Source organism: Aethalodelphis obliquidens, unplaced genomic scaffold, assembly GCF_003676395.1.
Source record: "Aethalodelphis obliquidens isolate GAN/ISIS:26980383/991018 unplaced genomic scaffold, ASM367639v1 scaffold11, whole genome shotgun sequence".
Taxonomy (NCBI): domain Eukaryota; kingdom Metazoa; phylum Chordata; class Mammalia; order Artiodactyla; family Delphinidae; genus Aethalodelphis; species Aethalodelphis obliquidens.
Window position 1 is genome coordinate 37,713,872 of NW_020837955.1, and position 26,621 is coordinate 37,740,492.

The window sequence follows — 26,621 nt, forward strand, 5'->3', positions numbered from 1 at the left end:
AGCATCTGCAGAGCTGGGAAACCAGCGCTGGTTCAAAATGTACCCTAACAATGGAGCCACCTCATTGACCCACGGGATATCCGACAGCTGAAGGCGGGAGGGCAAATGGGATCCTTTTAATATCCCCTGGGATGGCTCACTCTCCCATAGGGTAACCTGCTCCAGCACCCTCGTGCAACCACCGGATGTATGGATGACACCCAGACAGTGCCCCAGTCTCTCTAAAATGCATAGAACGGCAGGGTGAACAAGAGGCTGCCACTATGTTCACTTTGCACGGTCACCCAGCAATCTCAATGGGCACGAGATTCTAAAGGTCTTTGTGACACAACCGACAACTTTCTTTTTCTGAAAGCAAACGGGAGGAGAAACTATTTCTAACCACTCATTTTGTTACTTCCGGTAGTAACTGTAATGTAAATTGGTGCTGGATTTAGGTACTTGATTTTCCACTCAAGCCTGTACACCTACGGCGGTGGTTTTCCATTAGAGTAGAACCTACGTGAGACAAGCTTACCAGGTTGCTGTGAAACCCACCCACCTACATGGCTCTCGGCAAGAAAGCAAGGACAGTCCTATAACGTAAAGCATGTCAAGGAAGCAATGCGCAGTCTGTTTGAAGACATTTGAAATTACAAATGAAATATCACTCTCTGTGCAGACGAGGATGTATACTTCGAAACACGGGCCCAGTTTAGGGTTTTACGTGACTCCAGGACGGTGAAAAGAGAAGGTGACAAATGTTGATCCAGCCCCTGCCACGCACAGAAGCACCACGCAAGGTCCTTTCTTGATGGCAACCCTCTGAGGTCAGCACTGCGACCCCCAAGTTAAATGCAGGAAACTGAGGCACCACAGGCTTAAAAACGTCCCCGGAACCCCATGGCCAGCCAGTGGCAGAACCAAACTCCAACCACAGGTCTGTTTGGCTGCAAAGCCTACGATCCTTCCCCATACCACACCATTATGTAAGATGGCAGCTCCGGGAGAAACCCGCTCAGAACTCGAGGCTCAAAGAGCTGCAAGGTCAGCTTTCACCCAGCCCACCGGCCACCCTGTCTCCCAGGCAAGGAGGTGTGGCTGGAGCTGGGGACTGTCCGAGTGGACTGTCAGCTCTACAAGGACAGGGTCAGTGGTGCTCAGCCTGAAATCAAATCAGTGTAGGTGCTAGATTTCCTTGTACATCAACCATGCCTGGCACGGGGGCGGGTGCTCCCTGAATAGTTCTTAAACTAATGAGCGAAGGAGCAAACTCTTGGCAGAAATCCAGGACAGGGCTCTTGCCACTTAGTGACAACAATAAAAGTGACATGAGCTACATTTATTGAAGGCCTTCTGGTGTCCAGACACCAGGCTGGGATTTATATGCATAATCCTGTCTATACTTCATGATAATCTAAAGGAAAGCCCAATTAGTACTCCCATTTTACGGATGAATTTAATTCTATACACCTCCTCCCCGCCGCCCCCATGACTCAGAGTATAGGACAGAGAGCGGGCCTGGGGATCAAAAGGCCTGGGTGGACCTCCTGCCACACCTACTAACCAGCCATGTGACCATAAGCAAACCCCAGCACCGCTTAGACCCTCATCCTCGTTTTCTCAAAGTACGACACATCATCACAGAGTCCAGTGATCTCAGGAACACAGGTATCTGATAAATTCTCTTATTATTCTTTTTGCACACTTTCAAGGATTCAAACATCTGCAACAAAAAACCTTAACTACTGGGGCGGGGGGAGTCACACATTTTCAGACTAGTGTGTCCTTTTGGCTCTTGTGTAACTAGACCACAAAGATGAGAGGTAGATTCTAGCTGCCTTCCAACAATTCTTCCTTAACAAATAGGAAAATGAATGAAAAGGAGAAGTGGTTCCAAGTATAATGCAGAGACTAAGTATTAGGGCCAAAAGGAGCCAGGGGCTCTGCCCCCCCTCACTTGGGTGCCCAGAACCCTCTCACCTGCTTTGATGTGACGTCAGGAAGAGTGAGGAGGCTGCCAAACATCGGAAGATGACCAATCCAAATGTCCTTCAGGACGGGCGGAGGAGACAGGTCTTGCCCAGACACGGAGCTCACTGTTCAAAACCAACTGCGAATAATGATTTCGCAGCTGTACAAGGGACCTACAATGAATACATTAGAGGCGGCACAATGAATGGGGAGCAGCTGCACACTCCCCACCAGATGGCCTTGCTGATCTGAATAGTTTTAAACATTGTTTTATTTCCAAAGATAAGCAAAATAAGAATCTGGTTAACCCTTGAACAAGGAGAACCGCCTGAAAACACTTCTTTGGAATTTATGTCTTTTGGATGGAAAAAGTGAGCCATCTGACTGAACTGCAGTGTCCCCTGGAGGGTTTTAGAACAAGGTGAGGGTAACATGGGATTTCTCCAGGACATCCACTGTCTACCCACAGACAGGTCTAGCTCTTACGAGGTGTGGCAAGAGGCAAGGACAGCAACTCCAGCACCGACACCAGCTTGGGTGTGTAGACCCCAGGGTTGTGGGGAGGTGTGTGCCAGCCCCCCAGGGCTGTGCAGAGGTACTCCAGGAAGCTACAAGACAGTTTGAAGCTTCCACCTTTAAAATATTTAAGCATTTGAAACATTGTTTTTAAATTGTTATGCTCAGATACAGAACTAAGTGACACAAAATCTACAATGTTGCAGCTTACTTAGGTGTATGCAAGCTGCTTGCCGGCAGCCTAGGGCACTCCAGTGAGAATTCATTATCTTCTGCCTTCAGGTCTCCTGGAGGTGAGTTTGAGAAGCACTGATATAGGGCCGGGCGGGGCGGGGAGAACTAACAAGAACTGAACACTTGTTCCACGGCAGGCACTATGCTGCCTCTCATCTACCCCGACTTTGAGGCGATGCTAAAAGTAGATGCAATTGCTCCATTTTGCAGGTAAGAAAACTGAGGCTCTGGGCAGCAAAGTGGCTTGTCCTAAATCACACAGCAAGTAAGTGGCAGATCTGGATTCAAACACAAGCTGAGGGACTTCCCTGGTGGCACAGTGGTTAAGAATCCGCCAGCCAATGCAGGGGACATGGGTTCGAGCCCTGGTCCAGGAAGATCTCACAGGCCGTGGAGCAACTAAGCCTGTGCGCCACAACTACTGAGCCTGCGCGCCTAGAGCCCGTGCTCTGCAACGAGAAGCTACCACAATGAGAAGCCCGTGCACTGCAAGAGGAGCCCCCCTTGCCACAACTAGAGAAAGCCCACGCGCAGCAACAAAGACCCAACACAGCCAAAAATAAATAAATAAATAAATAAATTTAGAAAAATAACACAAGCTGAAGCCCAAACTGCCCCTCCCCGCAGGGAGGGTGGGACCCACATGCACATTACAGTTTCCAATCACCTTGCTTCCAACTTTACTTACATAGTGTATTACTTTTATAACCACGAAGATGAGAAAGATGAAACAATGATAATAAATACTGACAAACAGGAATGGCAAATAGAAAATGGGCTGGTCAGTGCTTTGTGACCACCTAGAGGGGTGGGATAGGGACGGTGGGAGGGAGACGCAAGAGGAAGGGGCTATGGGGATATATGTATATGTATAGCTGATTCAGTTTGTTATACAGCAGAAACTAACACAACAATGTAAAGTAATTATAGTCCAATAAAGATGTTAAAAAAAAAAAAGAAAGCTAAAGAAAAGAAAATGGGCTGGGCCAAGCTCCCCAGGACACGAGTTCCCATCTCTGAACCTCAGTTTCCTCATCTGTTGAAAATGGGTGCACTCTTGCCTCTCTCTGCAGATCAGGTGGCACAAGGGGTGACATGAGGCTGCAGGGCTATACGAGGCAAGGTGTCATGGCACGGAAGGGGTCTATGCAAACTGCCAAATGGGAAGTTACATCCAAGCCCCACTTTATCCCCTCACTTCTCAAGTTATCTCTGCATTAATATCCCCCCCACCGGATATACTATAATGCTTGACTGTTGTAAAAAAAATCCAGTTCCCATTGAGCTAAGAATGACATGCCTGGGAGTGAGTCCAGGAGGGACATCTCCCTTGCCCTCTCTGCCACAGCCATGGAAATCCTGGAGCCGACCACAGAATTCCCCAGAGTGGGCATCCATGTTTATAAACATGCACATTCCAAAAGAGTACCAAGGGACAACACGCAAAAAGGACAGTGGGACCCTAGATGACAATTTCTCATGACTGACTGCTGAGGCCAAATGAGCCTCTAAATCTTTATTTTTTTTTTACTTTTTTTTTTTTTTTCTTCCGTACGCGGGCCTCTCACTGTTGTGCTCTCTCCCGTTGTGGAGCACAGGCTCCGGACGCGCAGGCTCAGCGGCCATGGCTCACGGGCCCAGCCACTCCACGGCATGTGGGATCTTCCCGGCCCGAGGCACGAACCCGTGTCCCCTGCATCGGCAGGCGGACTCTCAACCACCGTGCCACCAGGGAAGCCCTAGCCTCTAAATCTTTTGACACAGGATCCTGCTTCACACGGCCACACAGGGTGGGAATGGGCACGTTGCCCCCATGGAAAGAGAAGCGTGGTGGTAGGGACCAAAGATGAAAGTCCATACCCCAGAAGTATGTGAACACACACACACACACACCCCTGCCCATCTGGTTGCTGTGTGCCCTTGTGCAGACCACATTACACTTCTGTGCCTCAGTTTGCTCATCTGTCTAATGGAGACAATGTGGTGCTACCTACCGCCAGGGAGCTGTGCAGATCAAACGGGATGGCCCGTGCAAAATGCCTCTACAGTGCTGCCAACACCAACCCCCAACCCTAAACTCCGTAAACAGCAACCAACCACCACCACCTCCCCCATTTCTCTTCCTTCTGTCCCTCCCATCTCTGCAGACAGGATCTCAGCCCCGCAGTACGGACTCTCACCCAGGGTACAAAGACCCAGCCAAGGCTGGATGCAAAATAGAAAGAAGGAAAGTTGCAAAGGCTGTGTGTCAGCAACGTCTGATCGAGACTGACTGAAATAGGCCCTGTTCTGCAGTGACACGGCGACAAACACGTTGGTCCCACCAGGACACCCGGAGCCAAGAACTAGATTTGGGATGCAAGGATTAGACCCAGAGAAAAAAATAATTTAAAAAATCGTTGTTTTAGCCAATATTTTATAACTATAAATGGAACATAACCTTTTAAAAAAGGTAAATGGCAACCAACATATATGCAGTCGTACCAGTTAAAATAATTGCAAAATAAAACTCCTTAGTATTCAATAAATAAATCATTTAAAACGGTAGTTTCAAACTCTCCTTCTAATAACTTCCTTGACACTTTTAGAAAAGAGACCCAGTTTCTGATAACCCCACTCAAATCTGAAATCCAGATTCCCAACCTCTGTAGAATAAATAGATCAAGTAAGTATTTATTTACATACATATCACCCAAGACGCTAAACACAGATCAGTCTGTCGAAAAGGAGTTCTTTTCTCTTCTCCATTAAGTAGAGGCGTTCAAAGTGTTTGGTGGGGTATGATTTCTTTCAAAAAACATCTCTCCAAGTTTTGATACTTGAAGCTGGAGAGGTGGACATTCAATAAACATTATAACAAAGGCATGCTCTCCAAGAATAACCATGTTTCCCTGGAGTCCGCTAAGATGCTGCTTCAACAGAGCCCTCCACAGCTGCCCTGCTGATGGAGAGGACTAGCCTCCTTCTGCAACGAGGTAAAGCAGAGTGGGGACAGGAGAGCAAGCAATACTCGGTATAAAAGCAGACAGCTGGGCTGCACGAGCTGCCCTGCGAACTCAGTGCTACATAAACAAGTAACCTCTTGGAATTAACCCCGGAAGAGTGGAATCTTTTCCATAAAGATCTGGAAAGCGTTCAGGCCTCATTCCGAAGGTTGGGACTTGTTTGCAGAGAGCAGACTTCTTCCTGGGCTAAAAAAGTCTCAAATTTTTAAAAACAGCCAAAAAAAAAAATCCCCGTAGCTGATTTTCTGTCAAGAACTGCTCTGGTTGGTTCAGATAAATATTTGGCCAAAGCACATAGATGTTCAGACCTAGAGTCAGCTCAGAGTCGATAAGAACTTCTCCTGACACAATCCGAGTGCCCACGTGACGACATGCCCATCCTTCCCGGGCCCAGCAGAGGCCATGGAGCCGCCAAACGAGCACTGGACGTGGTGTCCACGGGGACACATGGCGAGCAGAGCAGAAACACGCCTGACTCGATGGCTCTTACACCACAAGGTCCTGAAACAGCTGCCCGACTAGGTGACCTTGGGCCGGCTGCCTCACCTGCAGGCCACCTAAACTCCGAGCCCCAGTCAGCTGCCTCGCTGTGAATGGGGACATTCACCACCCAAGGAAAGAAGTGGGACTGGGCCCCGCACGGGTGCTCCCTCTGCTCCTCCGGCTATTGTTATCCCACCGCCTCTGTTTCTGTCTGTCTCCATCTGCATCCCCCAGCCTCCCTGGATGGCCACCATCACCACCAACACTGGTCTGCTTGACCTATGAACTCCCGCTCCCCGTTCCGATGTCAGTCAAGCTCCCCCCTCCCCAGTCCCCAGACCAAGTCAGCCCCTGCCCTCAACCGCCAAACCCCTTCTACTTCTCATCTTCATGTGTGCTTACTGGGCTGATACCTGCCTTGACCACTGGGCTATAAGCTCCATGAAGGCAAGAGTGTCTCTTCTGTTGACTTTAATAAATATTTCCTAAAAAAGGAAATTAGAAAGGCAGGCAGGAAACAGGTAACACTTACACAAATATAGCACAGTCATAAACAGAGAATTCCCAATGCTGGGAAGGGGGGGGGGTCATGTTCAAAATAGGACTTTAAATTCTGCAGGTTTTTGAAGTCTGCCTCTCTAGAATTAGTCCCTATGGCACTGAAAACCCATTTCCTGGTATCTCTCAAGCCTGCAGCTGGCACTGGTTTCCATGGTGGGACTGTCTGGTGGGCTGGCCCCGGGCTCCGACACCCACAGAGCTGCCTCCACCCGCCCCCGGTTCTGCTAGAGCAGAAGCAAGGGCCTCCAAGGGCCCGGGACTGGATCTCACTCCCCCAAACCACAAGTGTACCTCCCTGCCTTTCTAAATTAGCTTTCATCCACAAGAAAACATCAAAATGCTATGTCTTAGCAAATTACATGATTCTTATCTGTGGCAGGATGTTTTGTGTTTTTTCCTTTTTTTTTTTTTTTCCATTTTGTTTTGTTTTTACTCATTTTCAGTTCTTACAACCCCTTCGGGCAAATTTCTGAACGCGCTCAGTCTACCCAGCTTCTCAGCACATGCCACAAAACCCCAGGACTGAGCTCAGAACAAAAGGAAAAAAAAAAAATTCCCTCCTCCTTTTGGATCATTTTCATTCCTTTCCTGTAAAGGAAATCTGGAAATGTTTCAAAAACATCAAGTACTCAGAATCGACTAAAAATCCAAATTACCTTTCTCCCTTCTTTTTTCCTTCTCTTTTTTTTTTCTTTTTTTTTTTTTTTTGTCTCCTCAGGTACTTTCCCCCCATCTATATTTAAAAGAGATAAAAATACCAATTACTATGTAATTAAATGAGTTCTTCATTAACTTGAAGGATTTACTGGTTTTTATGGGTGGGAGAAACCAGATTTTTAGGTTAAAATAATTATTCATGGCATTACAGAGTTCCAGGGCTGGAAAAGTTTAAGTGTCAACCAGTTCTGTTCCAGCAGGTTAGGACGGATGCTTCCGGAGCCTCTTTAGTGAACCCTCAATAGGTCTGTCACTGCTTCTGCCTCTGTTTCCAGCCCTCACCCACTCCTCCTCCTATGAAATTGGCTGCAAGAAACAAGTTTATGTTCTCACAAAGCAATCTGGGCTGACTGTTTTTTTCTGAATGTTCTTACCCTGGGGTTATTTTCACTTTCTGATGACAAAACAGTTTATAACATTGCTGGACCGTCTTTGGTTAACTCAGTTCTTCTGAGGTTTTCACATCCTTTTTTGCAGTTGTAAAACCTTGAGCAGAAATGAATGATTATGAACAGACTCCAAAGATGCTTTTCCCTATGAATGGCCAGTAGCATTCACTTTACAATGGAAAGGAGATGGAGGCATTTCAACTTGGGGAGGAGGGGGCACGCCTACCTGGACTGCCAATCACCTCCCTCCCAGAGGGGTGGGTCGACACAGTGGCAGCCCCTTCTCAGGGCTGCCGCTCCCGGGTCCCCTTCTGGTCCCCTCACAGCTTTCTGGGACCAGGCAGGGCCTTTTGGTGACAGCAGGATTGTGTGAGCACGTACCAGGGGTTCAACCTCCTCTTGCCCCATTCATCCCCACTCTCACTCAGATCTGACCCAAAAGGTGGCTTGTAGTCAGAGCAGAGAGGAGCTGTCTGCACATCCCAGAGTAACTGGCTGGGCTTCTCAAAGCATCAGTGGGTGTGCAGACCCCACTCCCTAGTGATGTGACAACAGCACCCCACACGTCACGTTCTGCACTTATTCCGGGGATACGATCATGTGTCAGGACTCTTGCAAGCAGCATTCTTGAAGTCTCTTTAAAATTCTCTTTGGTGATCTCAAAGAAGAAATTAGGAAAAAAATGTCAAAGGTAGCGTGAAGCTCTTAGATATTTATCTTCTTTGGATATTTCTGGCCGGTAATTTACATTCACATCATTCAGTGAAACCACTGGCATCTTCAGACTTGTCCTGACCCATCTGTTCAGTCATCAGTGCTGGGCCTTGAGGAGGGATGAAAGAAAGGGCAGACTTCCCTCCTGCCCTCTTAAGACCTGCAATCCTGTTAGGCATAGAAGCCACCAGAACAGAAACTCAGAACCAAAGCCAGGCCCCTGAGAGATCATCTTTTTAAAAGTCTTCATTTCCCAGGTAAGGAAAGGTCAGGGAACCTGCCCCAAAGCAAGTTGACTTTTAACAAACAGGGCATTTGCAGGAGGTTATGTGTTGGGCAATTAAACTTATAACTGGAAGCGTAACCCACCAACTACTTTGGGCAAACAAAGTTAGAAATATAAGGCAATACCGTTTCCCCAAGTAGAGTTGGGTTTTCAAATTTCATAAAAGGTTGTGTCCAAACATGTAAAATGAAAATGACGTATGGAGGCAATTATCCAGTTACTTAACGTCAAAACTCCCAGAACCTTTGCCTCAATTAGTGAAATAACTGAGGCCAAAAAATGAGCATATGGCTAATTCCAGGAATAGCTGCCTCCAGACCTCACCTTCCCTGGGGGTCAGAGGCAGAGCCCAGGCGGTGGTGGAGGCTAGTTGCCACTCGTGAGCAGTTCCTGGGGAGCAGGCTGGTGGCTACGAGCACGGGGGGCATCCAGGCGGCCAGGGTCCTCATCCCGGCTCCTCGGCCTGACCCCAAGCACACGCCAGTTCCCCATCTGATAAAACAGGATGATGATGATAATGTCTAGCCTAACAGAACTGTGGGAAGGGCTGCGATGATTCATGGAAAGCGCTGAGCAGGAAGCCTGCTACCCCGTAGGTGCTCACTATTATTCCTATTACCACCTGCTTGGAGGGTCTGTGTTTAGTGAACATGTCGGTATGTCTTTGGTCTGGTCTGTGTCACACAGTTGCATGCTTCATGCTGGCCTCTTCTAGAATGCCAGCTCGCTGAAAGGTATCAGAAACGAGTTACTTTGTTGTCTGTTGAAACAACTGATCCTTCATATCCTAATCTAGAAAAAGAAGATCAAAGCACATACATTTTAATGTCTGCTAAGCCTGTTGAAAAAGAATTGCTTCGCTTTTACTAAAAATTCTGCTTTCATATCACCTGCCTTGATAGCCTTACTCTTAAATACAAAAAAAAAAAAAAAATCAGAAAGAGAAAACAGTTATTCTTTTAAAAAGACCTTATCTTGTGAATAACTGCAAAGCATTCGCAAGAAACATAAATTCCATTTAATAAGAAACATAAATTCAATTCCATTCTAATAAGAAACATAAATTCAAACAATAAAAACAGGATGGTTTTTATTTTAAATGTTAGGTCTGATGGTATTTGGGGCCCCAAGCCCACAAGGATGGCAGAGCAAGGAGATAATGCAAGCTAGGAAGAAAGTGTCTGAACAGGTCTGAACACGCCCCTCTCTGGGCTAAGCCGCGGGCAGATGTGAGGAGACACGACCAGTCAGGGTGGGGACTCTGCCTCTCAGCGGTGAGATGTCCCTTGTCCCTGCATCCAGCTCAGCATCATCCCCACAGGCCCCTCCCATGGAGGCAGTGAGTTTGAAATTCGGGCTCCCCGGGGCGAAGGTGCAAACTCCCCAAACCAACACTTCACTTGCTGCCCCACATCCCATGGTACTCCTACATACATGGAGAACTGGGTTCAACTGAATCCTGCAAGTTCAGCTCTAGCACAAATCAAGGCCACACAAACCATAAATACAGCCAAGAAATGCAACAGTCTTGTGAAGTTCAAGTTCATCCCTGCAGTCTTCACACACCATCTGTGGTGCAGAGGGTGTGACCTTGCAGGAGTCACGAGGGCTGGTCCTCGGGAGTTGGGCGGGGGAGTCTCTGGCAAGCTGAAGGGTGCCCCACCTCACACTGTGATGGAAGGAGAAATGCAAACAAGCAGGGTGCAGGACCTGCGGCCGGGCAGGGGGTGGGGGGGGGAGCTGAGAGGGCGGGGGAGCCGGGTATTTCCCCAGAGACCAACAGGACCGCACGACTCATGAGTTTACGGCTTCAGGTTGTAGAAATTTGAGTCACTGCCTTTGAACACGTGAGGCAGAGCAGAGGACCAATACACCAAGACCAGCGTCCTGGCACGAGTTCCCACCAAGGGACACCTGAGCACAGAGGCCAGCCTGAGGCCCTCCCCAGCCCACCAGCTCATCCCTGCCTAACCAGACCCCATCCTCCCCGCTGAGGGGCACAGATTTCTCTCTCTCGGTCTTGACTTTGACATTTCCTGTTTCCCTAGGGTCTGATCAACCAGGATTTATGCATGAGGTCGCATTAAGTGTGGGCTATAACAATTATGAAGAAGTCACCCCAAGATGGGCGTTCCCCGCATCTAAGCTCCGGCTGTACCCCCGTCAGCCGTTGGACTCTGGCCACGTGGCCCCACCTGTTTCCAGGGACCACATGAAAATACTGGTGTCACCAGGGTGCTGTCAGAGCAAATGGCAGACCACAGTGGAGGGAGGGCTTGCTAGAAAGGAGAGGTCTGTACAGACAGGGAGAGTTCTCTTTTCTCTGCATAAAAGTTATGGTGTCAACCAATAAACAGTTTTTAAAAGAGAAGAAGACCCTGCACTTGGAGTTTCAGACTAAACACAAGGTAGATCTAAAGTTCCTAACCACCTCCACATCCCGTGCCCATCCACTGAGGTACACTCCAATCCCCTGACCCCTAAAGACCATATTTTTTTTTCTTTTTTTTTTTTGCGGTACGCGGGCCTCTCACTGCTGTGGCCTCTCCTGTTGCGGAGCACAGGCTCCGGACGCGCAGGCCCAGCGGCCGTGGCTCATGGGCCCAGCCGCTCTGCGGCATGTGGGATCTTCCCGGACCGGGGCACGAACCTGTGTCCCCTGCACCGGCAGGTGGACTCTCAACCACTGAGCCACCAGGGAAGCCCCCCCTAAAGACCATATTTGACCCTCAGATGAACACAGTACGGTCCAAGTTAACCCAGTCAACAAAGTTCATTCAACCCCTACCCCCAGTGCAGAGCCAGGGACACGGCAGTGAACTGACAAGGCCATGCCCAGCGCAGCCTGCAGGCCAGTGGTAGAAGCATCTGGAATCCCACAAAGAAGACAAATGTCAGATGGGCTGAGTGCCAGGGGTGAATACGAGCTGCTGACAGAATAATGTGCTCACCTCCGCATCACCACCCGCCACACTTCCACGGGACTCCCTCCGGGAACTCCCACTGTCCCCCAGAAATGGGGGTGGGGCGAGGAGGGAGGCAGAAATGAAATCGGATTCACTTCCTGGACCACATTTCTGTAGCTTAGAGTTTGAAGGGGCTCTCCATCCCGTTGGAGTAGAGATTTAGGTTAAATTTAATTTAAAAGTCAAGGCAAACTTCTCAGCTTGGCTGGTGGCTGGTCGCGGCCCATTCACGCGTGACTGCACTGCAGGTGGGCTCATTCATGTGCTAAGACTTTCTTCCTAGTCAGGAGCGTCAGAGCAGATGCTCACTTCTAAAGGCACCACCAGAGAGAAGCGGCAGGAAGGACAGAGCCCCCGGACAGCTCCCCCTCTTGCTGGACAAGGCACACTTGAGGCCAGGGGTGTCATCAACCCGAAACCCCACACCCAGATGAGCGAAACAGTGGGGGGACAGGAGGGGCGTCGCTCATCGTCTCCTGTTCCCTGGCCCTCCGGCTCAAATCCCAGGAGGGAAGGGGAGAATGCCCAGAGCAGCGGTGCCCAAGAAAGAGAACACGAGCCTCACACCCAAGTGTAAAGGTTCCATATGAAGTTCATTTCCATATATTTTATTCAACCCAATATATCCAAAATAGTATCATTTCAACGTGTATACAGTATAACAGTTATTAATGATGTAGTTTACATTATTTTTTAACATCTTTATTGGAGTATAATTGCTTTACGATGGTGTGTTAGTTTCTGCTGTGTAACAAAGTGAATCAGCTATACATATACCTATATCCCCATATCTCCTCCCTCTTGCGTCTCCCTCCCACCCTCCCTATCCCACCTCTCTAGGTGGACACAAAGCACCGAGCTGATCTCCCTGTGCTATGCAGCTTACATTATTCTTTTTCATGCTAAGTCTTCAAAATGCAGTGTGTACTTTCTTTTTTTATTTATCTGTTTATTTATTTATTTATTTTTGGCTGTGTTGGGTCTTCGTTGCTGCACACGGGCTTTCTCTAGTTGCAGCGAGCAAGGGTTACTCTTCGTCGCGGTGTGCAGGCTTCTCATTGTGGTGGCTTCAGTAGTTGTGGCATGCCGGCTCAGTAGTTGGGGCTTGTGGGCTCTAGAGCACAGGCTCGGTAGTTGTGGCGCACGGGCTTAGTTGCTCCGCGCGGCATGTGGGAACTTCCCGGACCAGGGCTTGAACCCGTGTCCCCTGCATTGACAGGTGGATTCTTAACCACTGTGCCACCAGGGAAGTCCTGTACTTTCTCCTTATAGCACATCTCAACTTGGATGCTAAATTTTCATTGGAAGTACTTGACCTGTATACAGATTTTATAAAATTTACAGTTGAAAATGGAGAGGTACATGCCCAAGATGCTCCAAACATTCTTAAAAGTCTTCCAATAACTGAACTGCGTCTATGTTTTTAAATTTAAATTAACTAAAAGTAAATGCAATTCAAAATTTCGGTTCCTCGGTGGAATCGAAACTAGTCACATTTCAAGTGCCCACTGGCCACACGTGGCTCATGTTACCAGCCCAGGCAGCACGGATACAGAGTATCTCCACTGTCCCAGAAATTTCTACTGCTCAGGACAGGGAGCTTCTCGAGGCTGAGGTCTGTTTCTTACTTCCTTCATTCCTCTCCTTACCTGGCCTCCCAACAAAAGGCACTGGGAAATTGCTGTTTCCCAAAATTGATGTAAGACTCCTAGGGTACTAGATAAAACACAGCTTCTGCAAGAGGGAGGAGACATGGGGATATATGTATATGTACAGCTGGTTCACTTTGTTATAAAGCAGAAACTAACACACCATTGTAAAGCAATTATACTCCAATAAAGATGTTTTTAAAAAAAACCAAAACAACACAGCTTCCACCCCTGCCCCAGATCTTCAGAATCTACTGCAGGCAGGGGGAGGTAGGTGGGCAATCACCCCAGGTGACTTTTTTTTTTTTTTTTTTTTTTTTTTTGCGGTACGCGGGCTTCTCACTGTTGTGGCCTCTCCCATTGTGGAGCACAGGCTCCGGACGCGCAGGCTCAGCGGCCATGGCTCAAGGGCCCAGCCGCTCCGCGGCATGTGGGATCTTCGCGGATCGGGGCACAAACCCGTGTCCCCTGCATCGGCAGGCGGACTCTCAACCACTGCGCCACCAGGGAAGCCCCCCAGGTGACTTTTAAGCCTCAAGCCAATGGCCACAGATTTTCCTTCTTTCCAATACTCCCTTATCCAGCCACGGCCATGGTGTGAGTCAGGAATCTGATGGAGCCAGGGCAGCCCATGCACCTTGGAACTCAGCCGGGGCTGGCCCTGCACTCAGGGACAGAGTCTTTTCTCCTTGAGTTTCCTGTGCGTATCAGGGACACCAACATGCCTATGCCCATAGCTCTTGTCAACACACAGGGACGCTCAGGAAATGTCAGCTGCCTCTTCTCACTGTTCTGGAGCCCCAGTCAGCCTGGACATCAGCCTTGGGGGGAAGGAAAAGCTCTTTCCCCACCTTGAACGTGGCGGGTGGGAAAATCTGGCCGGTCAGGCTACACAAAAGAAGGGAGTGTGCAGAACCAGTTGGTTCTGGGACTGGATTGATTTGCAAATAAAATCTTTCTGAGTGGTGGTAGCCCCTTCCCCCTTCCCCTGCTCCAGGAGGGAGGAACCCCAGGCCAGCCACTTTCATCTCAAAGATCAGCCTGGAGGCTCTGCTTCAATGCAAGCAGACACCCCAAAGGGCAGTGACTAAATGCTGGATTCTGGGCTCTTCCCAGACACCAACAAATCCCCATTCCCACGTTCAGGCACAAAGACTGGCTCCAAGTGAAACATGACCATGGGGTGCAGAACCCCAGTAGGGATGGACATCTCTCAGGGGCACGGTAGGGATTCTCTGCTCAGTTCCCAGTTTATCCATTCAATACAAACCTGAGGAATAATCAGCAGTTATCCCCCGGGGTTTTTCGGAGCGGGGAGCAGGGGGGAAACGGGAGGCAGTCTCACGGCATGTTTTTTCCAGGCTCTTATTTCATCTTTCAGGAGACTCACATACTGCTGGTGGGAATCGTATCTGATACACCAGCTTGGAAAACTAGCCACATCTACTGACGCTGAGCACACTGATTCCCAAAGACCAGCAATTCTGCTCCTAGGTATGTGCCCAACAGAAACGATCCCAACGCTGATCAAAGGCAGGTACTAGAATTAGGGTGCTCAGAGCCCCCGCTGTAAGGCCAAACTAAAGCCACACGCAATACCAGGAAAAAATCTCACAAACGTAGTACTGAGTGCAAGAAACTGGACACAAAAGAGAACATTCCACATTGTTCCGTTTATATAAAGTACAAAGAACAGGCGAAACCAGCAGAGGCCGTGGGGATCAGGAAGGTGATCTCCCCCGACTGGGGGCTTCTGGGGTGCTGCTGACACACTTGACCAAGGTGCCGGTTGCACAGGTGGGTTCTGTTTATGCAAATGCACCGAGCTGCAAGCATTTGGTAGGTGCTCTCTAATTAGGTCTGTTACACACCATGGGGGGAAAACGTTCATAAAGAAAAGAGAGTTAGAATGGGCGGTGGTAGGTTTCTGCCCCAATAAGAAGCCAAGAAAGAAGCAAAGGGCACGCAGGCAAGTTGACGCGGGGGTGAAGGCGCCCACATGCGTGCAATCCAGCTCTCTGGCCTTGCAAAGGGCAACGTCCTCCCATCAGATTGACCCCCTTCTCCTTTCAGAGGCACCAAACCAAAGTCACCTCCGCTCATAGCCACTCAGGGCTGATTTTACGACCCAGCTCACAGTCCAGAGGATAATGACCTCCAGTTCCCAGGTTCGAAGGGTTTCCAGGGTCTTAAAGGGCTCCATCCAGGGTGGACTTGGCAAGGAGGCCGACAAACCCCGGTCCTTCCGGGCCACGTCACGCGGCCAGCTCAGCTCGGCAGCCACCTGCAGGCCGGGCGCACCCCGGCAGGCGTGAGGTCTAAAGTGCGGGCTTAAAAGGGCTGTCTCTCATGTATTCTTTTTGCCACTTTCCATAGAGGACTTTCTGGGGCAGAAGCAAACCCAAGCTTTCCTGCTGGGCCCCCAGGGAAGGGAACTCGCTCTTTGAGCCTGGGGAGGGTTGGAATCAATCTAGTGCCCAGGAACCAGAAGCCCACCACATTCTCAACTTTTTTTTTTTTTAGCTGCACTGCGCGGCTGTGGGATCTTAGTTCCCTGACCAGGGATCAAACCCGTGCCCCGTGCAGTGGAAGCATGGAGCCCTAACCACTGCACAGCCAGGGAAGTCCCCACATTCTGAACCTTGAAGAGGAAGAACCCCAGGTCCTGGCACCTCCCCGGGATGCATGTGCCTCGAGCTCACCACGACCACCCCTGTCACTCACCCAACATCACAGACTCTGCCCCTCCAGGAGGCCTTCTAGAACCTTCCCTCCCTCCCCTCTGGGCTCAGAGCTTCCTTGGTGCCCCACTCTCCTCCAAGTTTCCTCCATCATTCCCTGGAACTCTCTGACGCCTCCCTGGTCACGCTGGCTCAATGCACCAACAGGCACGCTCACATATCACCCCTGCCCCCCCCATCTCCCCCTGGCACCCATCACAGTTGAAATTAAATAATCATTTGACTCAGTTTTTGTACCTCGTCCACCCAATAGAACCCAAGCTCCATGAGGGCAGGGACCGGGCATGTCTTAGCCACCACCGGCTCCCAGCAGCCGATGTTTATTTCCTTGTCTGTGTCCATCTGTGGGTTAAGGCTCAGAGTGGGGACACCAAGGCATTCCCAACACGTGGCTGTCCATCCCTCTTATTTCTCCCTCTCCTTGACATCTCCTGTAGAAAGAGTGGTGTGCAGCCGTGGGGCAAGTCCTAGAATCAAATCTCAGCCCAGCCACTGCCAGCTGGTTGACCCTGGGCAAGTTACCAAACCTCTCTGAGCTTTATCTACCCCTCAGGGCTGGAGGGGAGACTGACTTGGGTTAATCACTGACCACAGTGTCTCAAACATGATAGTATTATTTTCTTGTACCTTTACAGTTTCCTTCCATTTGAGGATATTGTCCAAGAAGGCCAACTCGCAGGCCAGAACAGGGATCCAGCACCTGATCCATTCATTCATTAACAGGTTCCACTCAGTGCAGCTGGCCTAGGCACGGGACACAGTGGGTGGACACCACAGACAAGATCCCAGCCGCTTCGGTGTTTGTGAGGTTTTGCAGAGGGGAGAGGTTGTTTGCACATTCATCTTTTCATGTTTCTCTCTCTCTCTCTCTCTCTCTTTTGGTTTATGCAACAAGATTTTTTCCCCAATAGCTTAATTTAAACCCAACATATTATTTAAGTTATCTAAGACTCCCGCACCAGGTAATAAAAATATTATAGGTTTTTTTCCTATTATTTTTCTTTTCAAAATAAAAACAATGATTTCAGATGTCTTCACAGGGAAAATGAATAAAACCAGCTTTCGTCTGCACACCAAGGTACTATAACTTGTCATTTCCTGAGTAAGTTAGGTGCTGGCTGAGTGTAGCCTTGAAAGGGAGGACCTGATTCCGGACACCCAGGTACCACAGAGTCTTGGGCTCAGCAAGGGCAGCTATGGCCTCCAGAACCACCCGATTCCTGACCAGCAGTCTCTCCCCAGCCAGGAGATGTATAAAAGACGGTTTCTTTCTTTCTTCAAGCATCACAGCCCATTCAGACCCATCAGCTTGAGACAATGAAAGGAGAGCACAGCATCCCGGCTCCCTTTGATCTCACACCCCCGGAGACCTCTGTACAAACTGAGAACAAAAGGCGGGGAATCCAGTGGCAGTCCCCAGTAACTCCCCCGAGACGTGCCTCTGAAGAGCTTTCCTTAGGAATTCTGAGCAGAGCAACCCCCAAGCTCCTCCCCCAATAAAAAATAACTTTAATCCTCATTCAAGATCACCGGTTCCCATTTAAAACCTGCAAGTCCCGGCTCTCCTCTGCTGGAACCTCCCGTCTCTTTGGCAGGCAGCCCTGGATGCCACTTTCCGCTTCTCCACCGGCTTCTAAGTGGAAAGAGGCACCCGCTGAGCCTGTGCAAGTCCCAGCTCCACACGCGGGAGAGAACAAAGACTTAACACAAAGAAGAACTGGGCCTTCCAAGCCCTGCAGCCACTTGCTCCAGAGGAGGGATGCTTCAGGCGCTGGAGTCTGCTTCCTCGCCAAGATGCGCTGTCCGCCCCCTCCCACCCCCGACTTTGCACACTGGCTCTCTCTCCAGGGTTGGGAAAGGTCGAGGGTGACCTACAGTGGTCCTGAGATCCTGGACCTCTCCAGAGGCCTTCCACTCAGCTGGGAGGGCAGAGCCCAAGCAGTGGACACCAGAGATGAAAGCCAAGATAGGATGGAGCTGGCCCTCTAGGGACCGAGGCATAGGGTTACAGAGACACACGTTAACCATTGCGAGGTGCTGGGTTTTGTCAGCCTCTAATATTCTGCAGTGAAAAATCACTGGCTTTACACACACACACACACACACGCACACACACAAAATCTAGAAGGGTTTTGTACTCTTCTCCAAGCTGAGCTGTCAGACAGTAGGAATTTTGGTCCTTGTACCTGTCCATGCTGAAGAGTCCAAAGGTGGATTTTTCCAGATTCCTGATGCATGGAACCTGAGAAAGCCACATAAAATCCCACCAGCAGACCAGGACAACCCCTCCATGAACCGATTCAGCTCAGCAAGTCTCTCCTAAGCACGTACAGGGGTCAAGAACCCTGCCAGAGCCCACAGAGCACACCTAGGTGACGTGGCCACAGCCCTGTCCTCCTGATGCTTACAATCTACTGTTCACACAAGTTGCTACAGGTCAAGGTGGTCTAGGATGAGCATGATACAAGATGCCCAGGGACAGCTCCAAGGGCTGCAACCCATGCAGTAACACAGGGCCCGGTGCCCACAAGGGCCCCACACTTTGGTTTTTTTTGGGTTTTTTTTGGTACGCAGGCCTCTCACTGTCGTGGCCTCTCCCGTTGTGGAGCACAGGCTCTGGACACGCAGGCTCAGTGGCCATGGCTCACGGGCCCAGACGCTCTGCGGCATGTGGGATCTTCCCAGACCAGGGCTCGAACCCATGTCCCCTGCATCAGCAGGCAGACTCCCAACCACTGCGCCATCAGGGAAGCCCGGGCCCCACACTTTGTTTGATGCTCTACTGTCCCCATTTTGAAGTTCTTAATAATTTTTTCATAAGGGGCTTACATTTTCATGTTGTACTAAGGCCTGCAAATTATACAGCCAGTTCTGGAGATACCGAAAGAGTAATACAGTCAGGATTAAACGGAGAGAGAAATCACATCCAGAGAGCTTCTCTTATTCCTGGTACATGTAACAGCTAAAGTACAAATGAATACTTGGAAATGGCATTACACCCTCGGTTTACTCCCATCATTGGTTTAAGTAGAGACCTTTCCAGGGTCACTGCAGAATCAGAATCTTCCATACTATACCAAGAGGAAAGTTAGCAAAATCAGTTTCCATGAGCCTGTTTATCATAACTCTGGTCTATAACAGCATCTTTTCTAATGCAGCTCAGCCTGACGATTTTAAAACTATGGGGACCTTTAATTTATCAAGCTAATGTGATTACAAAGCCATCCCAGAGTCTAGCCATCTCAGAGGCACTCAAGTGGAGGCCCCGCCTGTGAAATTTATGACCTGAAGCTTACGCTCTTCCAGTCCCTTTAAATGGGAAAATCTTTACCTTAGTTGAGGGATGAACTCATTCCACAATCTGAAAAAAAAAAAAATTAAGCCCTTCCACAAGTGCTCCGCTCTGTTAGTTTTTACAACTCGTCCGCAGACAACGAGGTTTAAATACCATTTACCAACAAGCTTCATTTTAACCTTCCTTTGCGGAGGATGCAAAATCAATTATGTATCTGCTGATAACGTCCTCGCATCACGTTCTGGTGGCATCTCACGATTAATGCAGTCCATGAGGCTGGCCGTAAGCAGCTTCACACAACACCTTCTGGTTATTACAAGCATCACTCTGACCCAGAGCTGAATGTAGGGGGTTCAGACACAGCACAATGCATGGGGATTTTGCGTCTTTAAGAAATCAGTTTGTAGATGGTTTAATTAAAATACACCAGAGCATAATTCAATTGGAATTGAGGTTCCCATCAAACCAAATTAGGCAGCAGAAATCTTTCCAACCTTAAAAGTCCCTACAAGGGACAGGGTAGAAATTTCACTCAGCTCTTTGGAGTGTTTCTTCCTCTACTGATATAACTGTTTTCACCAGTAAAACCAACTGCACTCAAAGACAGAAGGGACATGACATCTTCTCAGCCAAGCCCCTCGTGTTGCAGGTGAGGAAAGAGGCTCAGAGAAGTCAAGTAAGCATCCCCAGGACACAGAGCTGTCAGTGAGAACTGGGACCAGAGATGCAGTGGCCTGAAAAAATGAGGGCAGGGCTTCCCTGGTGGCGCAGTGGTTGGGAGTGCGCCTGCCGATGCAGGGGACGCGGGTTCGTGCCCCGGTCCGGGAAGATCCCACGTGCCACGGAGCGGCTGGGCCCATGAGCCATGGCCGCTGAGCCTGCGCGTCCGCAGCCTGTGCTCCGCAGCGGGAGAGGCCGCAACAGTGAGAGGCCCGCGTACCGCAAAAAAAAAAAAAAGAAAGAAAGAAAGAAAATAACTTCTGCTCTCAAACCCTAAGTGAGAGGACAAGGAGGATGGCGGTTTTCTTTGCTTCTCACCAGCCCTGCTTTTTGAAACTGCAGCAGCCGTGGGCCAGCCGGCAGGGAACAAGGGTTCTTCACCCAGAGATGGGACAGTGAGAAAGCGAAGCTGTAAAGGAAAATTTGGGGGATGTAGAACAGAAAACAACGGGCATCAACCCAAGGGTGCTATGAACCAAGTCCTCTGACCAGCTCTCCCAAGCCCACCTGATCCCATCCCACCAACTGATCCCCTCCTGGGATCTTGGCATTGGCTGTTCCCTCTGCCTGGGAGGCTCTTCCCGAGCTGCAGACGGTGGTGCCTTCTTGTCATTCAAGAATCAGCTTAGATGCCAACTTTTCGGAAAGGCCTTCTCCGATCACCCAGTCACTTCCCATCCCATAGCACTTATTATTGTCTGTTCTCTGATATTCGTGAACTCATCCATGAGAATATACACTCTGTGAGTGCAGGGACCCTGTCCGTCTAATTACTGCTGGATTCCCAGCTCCTAGGACAGCATTGGGCACACGGTAGGTCCTCAATCACTGGAGGGTGGCTCTTAAAGGGGGTGCAGGGCTTCCCTGGTGGCGCAGTGGTTGGGAGTGCGCCTGCCGATGCAGGGGACGCGGGTTCGTGCCCCGGTCCGGGAAGATCCCACGTGCCGCGGAGCAGCTGGGTCCGTGAGCCATGGCCGCTGAGCCTGCGCATCCGGAGCCTGTGCTCTGCAATGGGCGAGGCCACAACAGAGGCCCGCATACCGCAAAAAAAAAAAAAAAAAAAAAAAAAAGGGGGCTGCAGAGCCTGAGTCAGAAGAGTTGAAGATGAAGGGTCAGGCTCTCACATGGTCTTCATTAACGAAGTTGAAGGATCAGGGGCAAGTCATTTCACCCCCCAGGTCTCGGTTTCTCCAGCTGTAAAAGGGGGGTAAGCAGGACAGGAAAACAACCCAGACGACCGGTAAGACCCTTGCCGTTTCCGCACTGTGGGTCGAGGTCTTCAATCAATCAATGTATTCTTGCCTTTCCTCCTTTCATCCATTTGTCCATCCATCCAATCATTCTTTCCCATGGGCTGGGTCCTGGGGATATAACCTTGAGTGAGACACACCTCCTATCCTAAAGGGACAAATACCTTCTAGTGGCAGAGAGGGAAAGGAGGTAATTCCTGCACTGACCAGCTAAGGGCCAAGGAGACTCCTGGGTCTCTGGCTGGGCCATTCATGCAGAGAAGGAAACCAGAGCTAAAATCCCACAGATGCTGCAGTGATGGAACATGTATGTTAGTTACATCCAGGGAATCTGATCAAGGAACCCAAAGAGAGTCACAGTTGAGGACAGATTGAGGACAGAAGAGGATCACTCCTGAGATTTCTGCAGATTACCTGTCCCCCATCTTTGCCATGGAAGGACTGGAAATCCTCCTCAGGGGAACAATTACAATCACTGCTACATTTCATCTTATTAACTAAAGAGCTTAACACACACACCCACATACGAACATGAGCACATGTGAGCACACACACACACACACACACACAGATGCCCTGGGCCAACCCCTGAAGAACTCATGGAGGACTGGAGTATATGCATATTTCTTTCAAAACGCCCCATATTTCTTTCAAAACTCATGGAGGACTGGAGTATATGCATATTTCTTTCAAAACGCCCCACAGGAGTTCCGATGTGGCACCCTGGATTTAGAGTCAACGAGCCTCCTGCAAAGTTTCCTTCTGATCACAGTTGTAGAGGTCAATGATAACAGCGTGAAATGTATCCAGGAGGATCTTAGCAGGTGAACTTTCCTAAGCATCGAGAACATTGCAGTCACAAAACAAAAGCTAGGTGCTTCCCTGGTGGCGCAGTGGTTGAGAATCTGCCTGCTAATGCAGGGGACACGGGTTCGAGCCCTGGTCTGGGAAGATCCCACATGCCGCGGAGCAACTAGGCCCGTGAGCCACAACTACTGAGCCTGCGCGTCTGGAGCCTGTGCTCCCCAACAAGAGAGGCCGCGATAGTGAGAGGCCCGCGCACGGCGATGAAGAGTGGCCCCCGCTTGCCACAACTAGAGATAGCCGTCGCACAGAAACGAAGACCCAGCACAGCAAAAATAAAATAAATAAATAATAAACTCCTACCCCCAACATCTTCTTTAGGAAAAAAAAAAAGCTAGTCTGGGGGGGCGGGGTGTGATGAATTGGGCGATTGGGATTGACATGTATACACTGATGTGTATAAAACTGATGACTAATAAGGACCTGCTGTATCAAAAAATAAATAATATAAAATTCCAAAAAAAAAAGAGAGAGACAACCAAAAGCTAGAGCTAGCTGAATGATAAGGTTCAGACAACAGACTGTTGATTGTTGGGGGGTAGGGAAGGCTGAGGGGAGGGAAATGAGTGAAGGTGGTCAAAAGGTACAAACTTCCAGTTATAAGATAAATAAGCTCTGGGGGATCTAGTTTACAGCATGGTGACTATAGGTAACAATACTGTATTGTTTGTTTTGTTTGTTTGTTTTTTTGTGGTACGCGGGCCTCTCACTGTTGTGGCCTCTCCCGTTGCGGAGCACAGGCTCCGGACGCGTAGGCTCAGCGGCCATGGCTCACGGGCCCAGCCGCTCCGCGGCATGTGGGATCTTCCCGGACCGGGGCACGAACCCACGTCCCCTGCATCGTCAGGCAGACTCTCAACCACTGCGCCACCAGGGAAGCCCTGTATTGTGTTTTTGAAAGTTGCTGAGAGTAAATCTTAAAAGTTCTCATCACAAGAAAAAAAATTGCAACTACGTGAGGTGATGGATGTCAGCAAAACCTATTGTGGTGATCATTTTGCAATATAAACATGTATCAAATCATTATGTTGTACACTTTAATACAATGTTATATGTCAATTATATCTCAATAAAACTAGGAAAAAACAAAAAAACAAAAGCTAGTCTGGGGATTCAGCTCAACACCCCGGGACGCACCCCCAGCCCTTGCAACACACCCACCCGGGAAAGCTGTCTGCAGGTCCCGCACATTTCCTTCCTTGCTGTGGCCCAGCCTAACTCTTTCAAAAACAACTTCATAATGTACCCTGGAGTCACAACCACAGCCCCTTGTTTATGGGCTTGGCCAGATCAGATAAAATTTCATTCTCTGAATTGGTTCCTAATTTAATTACTCTCCGGATAAGCGCTGGCCTCCCGTAGCTGCAGGGGAGGGACTCAGAAGGCACTGGCGCCAGGAGCCACGAGCTGCAGTTCTCGTTTGGCAGCTGGTGGAGGATGAGTTGTTCTGGGGCCTTTGCAGATCAAAGGGGATTAGAATAGTGGGCTTGGGCCAGGCGGTCACCGTCTGTCCACCCAACCAGCCTGTGTTTATTGTCCCCAGCCAATCAAGAGGGTGACCTGAGGTTTTACTAAGCGGTCAGGGAAAACGTTCAGGGTAACTGGACTGACTCTGAAAACCCAGATTCAGTCCTGACTCTGTGTGGCCTCTCTGGGCTTCAGTTTCCCCATCTACAAAATGGGGCTGGACTATATTTCCCTGAAGCCCTTTCCAAGCTCTAAAATCCAGACAATTCAGGTGGGGATCAGTACCTCATCTGAGAATCAAGCCTTCTCTAGGGCCAGGGAAAAAGCATATAAAAAAGTAAATGAGGGCTTCCCTGGTGGTGCAGTGGTTGGGAGTCCACCTGCTGATGCAGGGGGACGCGGGTTCGTGCCCCGGTCCAGGAGGATCCCACATGCCGCGGAGCGGCTGGGCCCGTAAGCCATGGCCACTGAGCCTGCGCGTCCGGAGCCTGTGCTCTGCAACGGGAGAGGCCACAGCAGTGAGAGGCCCGTGTACCACAAAAAAAAAAAAAAAAAGTAAATGAATCTTATTATTAAAAGCAAGTAAAAATACCTCATAAATTTTAATTCTAGAAATGGAAACATGTCCACACAAAAACTCATAAATGAATGTTTATAGCAGCACTATTCATAAGGGCCAACAGGTGGAGAACACCCAAATGTCTATCAACAGATGAATGGATAAATAAAATGTGGTCTATTCATACAATGGAATATTATTTGGCCATAAAAAGGAATGAAGTACTGATATAAGCTACCATATGGATGAACCATAAAACATTATGTTAAGTGAAAGAAATGAGACCCACACAAAAAACATATTATATGATTTCATTCACCTGAAGTCCAGAATAGAGAAATCAATAGAGATAGAAAATAGATTTCTGGTTGCTTAAGGCTGGAGGGTGGGGGGTGAATGGAGAGATAGAGGGCTGATAGCTAATAGGTACATGGTTTCTTTTTGATACAATGAAGTGTTCTAAAATTACATGTGGTTCTGGTTGCACATGTCTGTGAACATACTAAAAACTACAGAATTGTATACTTTAAGTGGGTGAATTTTATGTTATGTGAACTACATCTCGTTAAAGCTGTTTTATAAAAAGGACAGGGTGAATGGGCAAAAAAGTCTGTTGCATGATTTGGGAGATTGGGATTGACATATATACACTAATATGTATAAAATAGATAACTAATAAGAATCTGCTGTATAAAAAAATAAAAATAAAATTCACATTAAAAATATCAGATGAGAACTTCGTAAAATAAATATATATACACATAAATACATGCACGCGCGCACACACACACACACACACGTCTCCCTAAACAATCCTGTACCTTCATAACTGATCCAAAGGTACATAAACCCACACACACACAGAAAAAAAGAAACTGCTGACTTAAATGTGGGCAGACCTCCATTTTTCTATTGATTTGTTTCAGTTTTAACAGCCAAAAGCAAATTTATTTTCTACCATCTAAATGGCAACTGAGGTTTCATCTACTTTCCAATACATCATTTTTATTCTCTGAGCCAGATTGTGAACAATGCAAAAGGTCCATGGATTCTCAGCTGTCGACCCACGGGCAAAAGATTTCTTTTTTCCTGGAAGCTATTTCCAATAAAGAGGCCACATTTGTTAAGCTCACTCTTCCCTTTTGTACATCTTTCCATATCTAATTTCTCACAGAAACTGCTACAGAGCAGGTATGAACAGCTTTTCAAAGCTAGGGCAGCACAGATATCAGGCTGATCCCACTTTCATTAATCGGAGCCTTCTTTCATCCTCTCATTTACTGCCGCTGATAACTTTCTTAGCCAAGTTCAATATGTCCTAAAAGCAGCTGTTTCCTCTGACTTTCAAAATAGTGCGCTTGGATTACTGGCCTGAAGGGGGGTTGGATGGGGCCTTCCTGGAACTATTATCTTTATAGAGAATTGTGACAGAATAAGGGACGGTCCCATCAGTGAAGGTCAGGCTACAGATGACCAAAGAGAAGGCAATCGTGAGCTTCCCACGGTTCAAGAACACCCAGGTACACAGGAAGATGGTCCTCCCGAAGGACTCACCATTTCTAAGCCCAGACGGTGTTTCTTTCAGACAAGAAATACTGATGGGTCAAAGTAAGAGACAAACAGGGGAAGTTTAGTGCTTAATGCTGGATGGTACACAGGCAGCGTGGGCCTACAACTCAGCTCTCCACGCCCCTCCCCTCAGACCACCACCCTGCTTTACTTCCTCCCGTGGGTGGGGTTCAGCATCCTGGGACCCCAAGCAGAAAGATGCTTGAAACTCCTATAGCCAGGACACCATCCCCTTTGCAAGACAGAGAAGGAGTCCTGCTACCTCAAAACTGAATCCCAGTCCTAAGGCAACAGTGTCCAGTGGGAGAGGAGGTGTTGGTCCCACCAGAGAAAAGGGCCCTGGGCTGGCTGATGCCAGACAAAGGAGGTCCTGGTAGCAGCCAAACAGAGGCCAGAGTTGGGGTCCCCGGCCCTGCCAAGACCCCCCCTGGGTCCCCACTCATTTGTCCTTCACCCTGTGATGATAGGGAGGATTCCAGGCAGGGGATGAGCCTGGATTCAGGGCTGGCTTATGGACTAGGTTGGCCCTCTCCAACAGACCAGACATCCCCCCACTCTGTATTTGTTGAGACTCTGGAGAGAGGCTTTCCATCGAGGGCTGCCAACAGAGAGTTTGGAGAATAAACCCACCCAACACTCTCTCTCTCTCTCTCTCTCTCTCTCTCTCTCTCTCTCTCTCTCTC

General features: G+C 49.0%; 1 protein-coding gene across 8 annotated transcripts in view; it reads right to left on the reverse strand.

Moving 5' to 3' along the window:
• CHST15 (carbohydrate sulfotransferase 15) overlaps nt 1–26,621 on the reverse strand; it is a 100,467-nt gene that overhangs the window by 64,676 nt on the left and 9,170 nt on the right. For 4 of the 8 annotated variants that reach the window (XR_003433954.1, XM_027112867.1, XM_027112868.1 and 1 more), the window contains exon 2: nt 1,963–2,126. The exons of the other annotated variants lie outside the window; for them this stretch is intronic. The gene's annotated coding sequence lies outside the window, so the exon portion shown is untranslated. The remainder of the gene's footprint in view (nt 1–1,962; nt 2,127–26,621) is intronic. 8 annotated transcript variants of the gene reach the window in all.